This window comes from Microtus oregoni, unplaced genomic scaffold (genome assembly GCF_018167655.1).
Source record: "Microtus oregoni isolate MIOR12 unplaced genomic scaffold, Mior012 000002F_ref0000024, whole genome shotgun sequence".
In the NCBI taxonomy this organism is placed as follows: Eukaryota; Metazoa; Chordata; class Mammalia; order Rodentia; family Cricetidae; genus Microtus; species Microtus oregoni.
In genome coordinates, this window is record NW_024543061.1 from 39,980,441 (window position 1) to 39,988,072 (window position 7,632).

A 7,632-nucleotide genomic window follows, 5' to 3' on the forward strand; every position below is an offset into this window, starting at 1 on the left:
TACACTCTTATCCACAGGCAGAGAAAGAGAGACTGGGCCTGACAGGGGCTTTTAAAACCTCCAAGCCCACCTCTGGTGAGACACTTCCTCTGCAAGACCACACCTTCTAAGTCTTTCAAACAGTTCTACTCCCCGGGTGACTAAACACTCAAATATATGAGCCTATGGGAGGCGTTCTTATTCAAATCACCACAGACCCTCAGGTCAAATTTAATCTGCATCTTATTTGTGTGAGTAAGCCATTATAGGAACACAACCACCTCTTTATTTATATAATGGCTATTATTTCCACCCTGTAAGGTCAGATAAAAGTTATTTCTTCAGAGGGAATATGCCCTTCAAAGACAGAAAGATTTGTTCCTTTCTCCTTTAAAGAACATGCCTGAAGTTAGTGCTTATAAAATAAAAGTAGCTAATATTTCTGAAAGTTTATAAGTTGCTTGAAATTGGACCTAGTGTGGTATGTGAGACTTTTGATGGGATTCTCTCAACAGTTCTGGGGACTGGGTGGCTTTTAATTTTCATTTTCTTCATCTAAGGAAACAAGTGCATAGAAATTGCGAAATGCAGTCAAGGTTTCCCAGCCAGTAAAGAATTGAGTTAGGGTGAATCATGTAAGACTTCACCAGATCCCTGTCGGGGTGAAAGAGAAGCCCCAAGTCTCCCTGCAGGCAATCACTTAGATAAATGGTTCATTCATCTGAAGGGGATGTAGGACTGGGCTGGGCTCTAGCCCAGTCATTACAGAAATTGCAAACTCTGACCTTTCCAACAAATCTTCTTGACTTTCCTTTCCCTTCAGGAGGAGACCCCTATTTTGTAGTGATCAAACACATTTTCCACTTCTTATAATCTAATGACCACCTGCTGTCACTCTAGGCATTGCGGTGTCCCATCAAATCACTAGTTTTGCATGGAACCTCTTTGTGTATAATATTCATGGCTGCATTTGCTTTCAAGTCAACAAAACGAAACAATTTATTGTATACTATACTTACTGCATTGAGACAGTCATTTTTGGAAAATGTTAGGTAAGTAACTCTAACCATATTTACAGCCCAAAGTTTTATATAAGCCTCTCTCCCTTGCTGGTTCACGTATTCAAAACATTCCAGGGTGTTCTTACTGGTATCAAAACTTCGCAAGTATGTTTCCTCATCTGTAAAATGGGAAAAAGCTCTTGTGGGAACCAAAATTTAAAAACATAGAAAACTGTAATCAGAGTATATGCTACAGGGCCAGGCATGGTGGAACACACCTAGTATCCAGGTATGGGGATCATGAGTTCAAAGCCAGCTTGAAATACACAATAGAAACTTATCTTTATGAAGCATGCATTCTGTTATTTTGAAATTATGAATGGATTAAAACATCTATCTTTTCTCTTATCTTTAAAGATCCTTATACATCCTGCAGTTAAATAAATCTTGCCCCAAGTCTGTCAACCTTTGCTAAGGAATAATCCTTTTGTTCACTGTGAATATGTATTACTCTAATTGGTTAACAAAGAGCTGACAGGCCAATTGCTAAGCGGGATTTTTAGGACAGAGAGAATGCTGGGGAGAAGGGTAGATTCTTGGGAGTCAGGAGCCAGATGCAGAAGAAGCAACATGGGAAGTTCATAGATGAGGCAAGCGAGCCTTGGGAGAGCACATAGGTTAGTAGAAATTAGTTAATTTAAATTGTAAGAACTAGTTGGAGACAAACCTAAGCTAGTGGCTGAGCATTTATAATTAATAATAAGTCTCTGTGTAGTTATTTGGCTGGCTGTACAGAAATGTCTGCCTATAAATGGTGCCCAACATGGGACCCAAAGTTACATATAGGGCCTGAGAAAATTAAAAAAAAAAAACATACTAAGTTATAATGCCTGTCTTAGCATGGGCACTGGCATCCCAGAGCTGGGGGACTGAATGTAGTTCCTAGTTAATAAACCCGGCTCTTGACCAGGCCTGTGGGGCAAAGAACTTGTCTTGTACCAACCAAGGAGTAGGGCACAACCAGCTGTTAAAGCCTAAGTGTAAGTCCTAGCCACACTGCTGAACAGGTTAAAGGCTCATGCAGTCAGAAAAGGATAGAGATATTCAGTAAAGACAGATCCAGATTAGAGAAAAAAAAATACTCTAAATGGGTTTCAGTGTGTTTAAAAGTGTACAAAGGCTTGAAAAAGAAAGGAGAATGAGTATGAGTATAGACAACCATAGAAATAAATAATTTTAAAATAATAGTAAATCTTTAAAGAGAGAGTTAGAGTTATAAAAAGAAATGGCAACATAAGATGGAAAATACACAGAATCTGGATCCTGTATGATGTTGTGTTGATTTTTAATTTTTGAAAACTGATGAACAAGTGACAGCTGCTGACAGACATGGGATTGTGAATAGAATCAACTTAGATACTCCAGGGCTATATTAACTTTAAAAAAAAACAAAGAAGTCAAAAAAAATGCAACTTTGGGGAAGAGCTCTTCCTTTTATTTCCATAGGAAATGAGAGGCTATGAATTGATTCTAGGTTTATATGAATCAGGTTTAATTAGGGAATGCCCTCTGAAAATCTGGACTGCAGACATAAAGAAATAAACCTAGAAAAACTACAAACTATGTATCATATATTTTATCTACTCAAACATAAAACAAAAAAAAATCATCTTTGGCTAACTTGTGTATAATACACAGTCTATGCTTGTATTAATGCAGATGTTTATGTTACATTTAAAAGTTTATGTGTTTTCAGAGCAAGTGGACCAGAGACCAATAAAAATGAATGGCCCAGGTGATCCAACATCTCAAAATGCCCTGTTACAGTCTCCTCAGAATTCTGCACCTAAAACAGCTTCAAGGTTGCTGGCTGAGAGGGTCCAGCCTCACAAGCTATTCCACCCAAGATCTAACAATTATGCTGATTTTCTCAAGGTTTTCCCAAAGATACCTGCACACACAGATAACAGAAAGTAGTCTAGAGATCAATGCCCTCATTCATAAGAGATGGGGTATGGGTGGCTTTTGGTTATTCAATGAATTATAAATGTTTGTTACTGTTTAGGGGGTTGGTTACAATTTGTTATTTTACATTGGTATAAATTTTGGTTTATTGATGCACATGTAATGCAACTTTTGCTATACTATTTATATGTTTCTACTCTTGTTGAGGGTATTTATTGTTCTTATACAACTCATTTAAAAATGTAATGTATAATTTAAAAATACACATTAATGGTCATCTATATTAAAGTTGTAATCATATTAGGTATGTTTTCAAAGTTAAACATATTTTGATAGATGATCTTCAAACACTTTGAAGACCTACAGAAAACACCATTTAATAACCTAAGACTTTTCATGACAGTGACACATCTGCTTCTGATAGCACCAATTTACTTCCGAAGAAAATGATGGGCATCAAAGAACCTCCATATGGAGATTTTTATGACAAAAACTTGCCATTTTGGAAAAAAAAATGCCTTTGCCTCAATTGCTGACAGTATACAGTCCAAACAGGACCCACAGATGCAAAGGAAAGTGACTGTCAAACTTTGCCAAGACAAGGAAAAACAGTTCTTCAAATATCCCTGCTTCTCAAAAAGTCTGTCAGATTTAGTAGGCCTGTAGGCCAAAGTCAGCTGCCCCAACATTACAAAAGAACTTTGGATGATTGCTCAGGCAGGCAGATGTGCCTGTCATTAGGTCATGCTACATCCTTCTAAGGTCTTTGATGGAGTTAAAGACTAGTTAGACTTACAGTTTTCCTTAGTTATGGTTAAAAAGTAAATTAGGTGTAAAACTTTAGACTCACAAAGATAGCATGATAATAATATAAAATATTTTCTCAAATTTGCCAAATACAAATGGACTGGATGGTGTAACTGTAATTCTTACTTGACAACTATTTTTATTATATATAATTTTGCTATGCTAAAGTTAAAACTTTCTATTTTAATTAGATAACAATGGGGAATAATCCTTTGGTTTACTGTAAATATTTATTACTCTGATTGGTTAAAGAGATGACTGACCACTGGATAGACAGGATTTTCAGGACAGAGAGAATGCTTGGAAGAAGGGCAGAGTCTTTGGAGTTATGAGCTAGATGTGGGAGTAGTAACATGAGAAGTTCATAGATGAAGTAAACAAGTCTCAGGGAAGCACATAGTTTAGTAGAAATGAGTCAGTTTAAGTTGTAAGAGCTGGCTGGAGATAAGCCTAAACTATTGGTTGAGCATTTATAATTAGTAATGAGTCTCTGAGTGGTTATTTGGGAACTGATTTGTGGGACAGAAAAGTCCACCTACAAACCTTGAATATTCAATCAGGTTAAACAAAAGAAAATTCTAAGATAGCATTTGAAATCACAGATATCAATGACTTCCCTGAGAGAAAGGGATGCTCCAATGGAAGTTGAAAAAATTTAAGTATGGTTTTATTTCTCAAAAGTAGCTCTGCTTTCCTGGTTTATACTCATAGAACCTAGCCTCAGTGAGATTATTTTCATCTGTTAAATATGCATGAGCAGGAAGAAAGACAGAGAGAGACAATAAATATGAATATGCATGCTTATCACATGAGGTGGTTTAAACAAGAATAGCCCCATAGGCTCATATGTTTGAATACTTGGTGCCTAGTTGGTGGAATGTTTGGAAAAGATTGGGAGGTGTGGTCTCAGAGAAGGAGGTGGATCACTGGAGTGGACTCTGAGGTTTCAAAAGTCCAAGCCATTCCCAGTTAGCTCTGCATCATGTTTGTAGATCAGGTATAAGCCCTCAGCCTCTGGCCCAGCATGGTCTGCCCACCATGATAGTCATGAGCTCACCCTTGGAAACTGCAAGCTCCAGTAAACGCTTTCTTCTATAGTTCCCATTGGTCATGGTGTTTCTTCGCAGCAACAGAACAATAGCTAAGACACCACTCAGCCACCAAACGTTCTTGAAGCTTTTAATATCTGCCTAGAAGCAGCAAGGCCCAGGATAAAATAATGATCAGATGTGGTTTTCAGCTCCCAGCATAATTTAATCAGGAAAAACTCTGGTAAACTAGCAAATTCATCAAGTAGCATTGGGGGGGGGGGTGTTCTTGTCCTTCAGGAAGCGAGAATATGAGGTCAAGTACATGATGGGAAGTCAGAGATGGTCCCATGGGTAATGATGTGTGCTTCATAGGGCCATATGGGGAGACTACTACAGGCCTTGGAAAGTACTTATAAAGATGGAACTGAATTCTGGGAGGAAGAAGAGAGTCAGAGAGATGCCATGGATCCACCACCGGAGACATGCTGAAACTTTGCTGGTAGGCAACGACCTCGTGGCAATACACAGATTAAAGGAGATGGGTTAAATTAAGATGGAAGAGTTAGCCAATAAGAAGTTAGAGCTAATGGGCCAAGTAGTATTCTAAATAATAATAATAATAATAATAATAGGCACAAATTCAACTGGGTTCTAAAGCATGGATAGGTGCCTCTTCTCTGATGAGGTGCCACATATATTCAAGCTGCACTCAGTATTCAAGCTGCTGCTTGTAGACAAGATATAAAAATTTCATCTCCATCCCCAGTACCATGTCTGCCTGCATGCTGCCATGTCCCAGCATCATGATAACAGACTTAACCTTTGAAACTGTAAGCCAGCCCCAATTAAAAGGTTTTTTTTTTTATAAGAGTTGCCATGGTCGTGGTGTCCCTTCGCAGCAGTAGAAACCCTAAGACAACTATGTAAGCTGTGTCTACACACTCTTTGATGTTTGAAGGAGGACCACCAAAGAAGCATTTCTCCAAAGGTATCCCTATTGTTAACTGACATATTCAATTATATTTTAAAATAAATGCTGATTGGCCAGTAGCCAGGCAGGTAGCAGGTGGGACAACCAGACAGGAAGTAGAAGCAGGTCAATGAGAACAGGAGAATTCTGGCAAGGAGGAAGCCCATTCCTCTGGAGTCCTGCCCAGACACCGAATAAGCAGGATATGACCTACCCTGCTAAAAAAGGTATTGAGCCATATGACTAACATATGCTAGAATAATGGGCTAATATATTATAAGAGCTAATACGAAGCCTGACCTAATGGCCAATCCGTTTATAACTTATGTAGACTTCTCTGTGTGATTTTTTGGGGGACTTACCAGCTGTGAGAACTGGGCAGGACCAAAACCCCAACAAGCAGGCCCTCATGCTACAACATATAACTCTGTGTGAAATATATAAACCAAAAGTGTGTATCTACATAAGACAATCACCTAAAGTACCTAGTGTCCCACTTTTGTGGGCAGGGGGGTATTGCCCTGTGGGCCACCATTTGATTAAAAAGTGGTACTTTTTTGGATATTTGTGTGTGTCTGTGTGTGTTTCCACATCTGTGGGTATATATATGAAAGCATATGTGTGAAGGCAAGAAGACAACCATAGGTGTTGGTCCTCAGCAGCCATCCATCTTATTTTTGAGGCAGAGTCTCTCAATGACCTGGAGCACATCTAATAGGCTAGGCTGACTCCAGCAATCTCCAGAGACCTGCCTTTTTCCATCACTGCAGCCCCTTCCATAGCAAGTGCAACTCCATACCTGACTTTTAATGTGTGGGTTCTAGAGGATCAAACTCAGGTCCTAGTGCTTATGAAGCAAGCCCTTTATCAACTGAACCATCCCCCACGGCCCTGCTAGTATGTCTCACCTCAGAGATAAGAGAATACAATCAAGTGCAGAGGATGGAAAAATAGCATGGGCAAGGTTCGGATACAGGAAATGGATACTCTATCTAGTTAATTAGGAGAATACAAATAGCTCATGATAGCACTGTTTTCAGCACTGGAAAAATGCAGAACATTAAGAAATCAGATTCAATGATTATCTGTAAGCCTGTCTGCAGAACAGTCCACAATATACAGGTTCCTGAGAAGTTAGAATACTCCTCTGTCTTCGTGTAGCCTGAGGGTGCTCCCCTCTCCACTAGGTTAACTGCTCTTCCACAAGCACCCATGGTTCCCTGCACCTGTCCTCTGTGGCACTCAATTTGCATTTGTCACCTGATGGTTATGATGTGGTTGAATAATGCCTTCGACTCCCCTGTTAGTCTGAGTGTGCAGTGAGGAACACAGGCCTCCAGGCTAATCATCTTCATTTTCTGCCTCTAACTGAGTGTCTGCTGTCTAATGGGTCCTTATTTAAAATTGTTCAAACCTGTTGCACACGTTCAGAAATGAAGCAGTTCACAAATCCACATAGCATGCCAAGTGAAGAGAATTGCCAGTTACTATAACGTTTGTCGTCCCTTTGGGAGTCTCAGTCCGTGCTGAGTTTTTGGGAGGAAGGAGGCTGGAAAGAGGTGTGTCTGCTGGGAGACACCACCGCCATTATATGCCAGCTCAGCTCATTCCTACATGGTGTTTGGACCATATGGATAATAAAGTCATGCAATAGTGACTCATTGGACTGTTACATGCTATGTATGAACAGTGGGGATTGTAGTGGTAAATTATTGTGTTTTAATAAATAAAACTATTTATTTATTAGACTATCAGAGGGCAAAGTGGTCATACTAGTCAGTCATACAGGCCAGGGAGTGGTGGCATACACCTTTAATCCCAGGACTAAGCAGACAGAGACAGATAGATCTCTGTGAGTTCAAGGCCAACCTGGGCTACA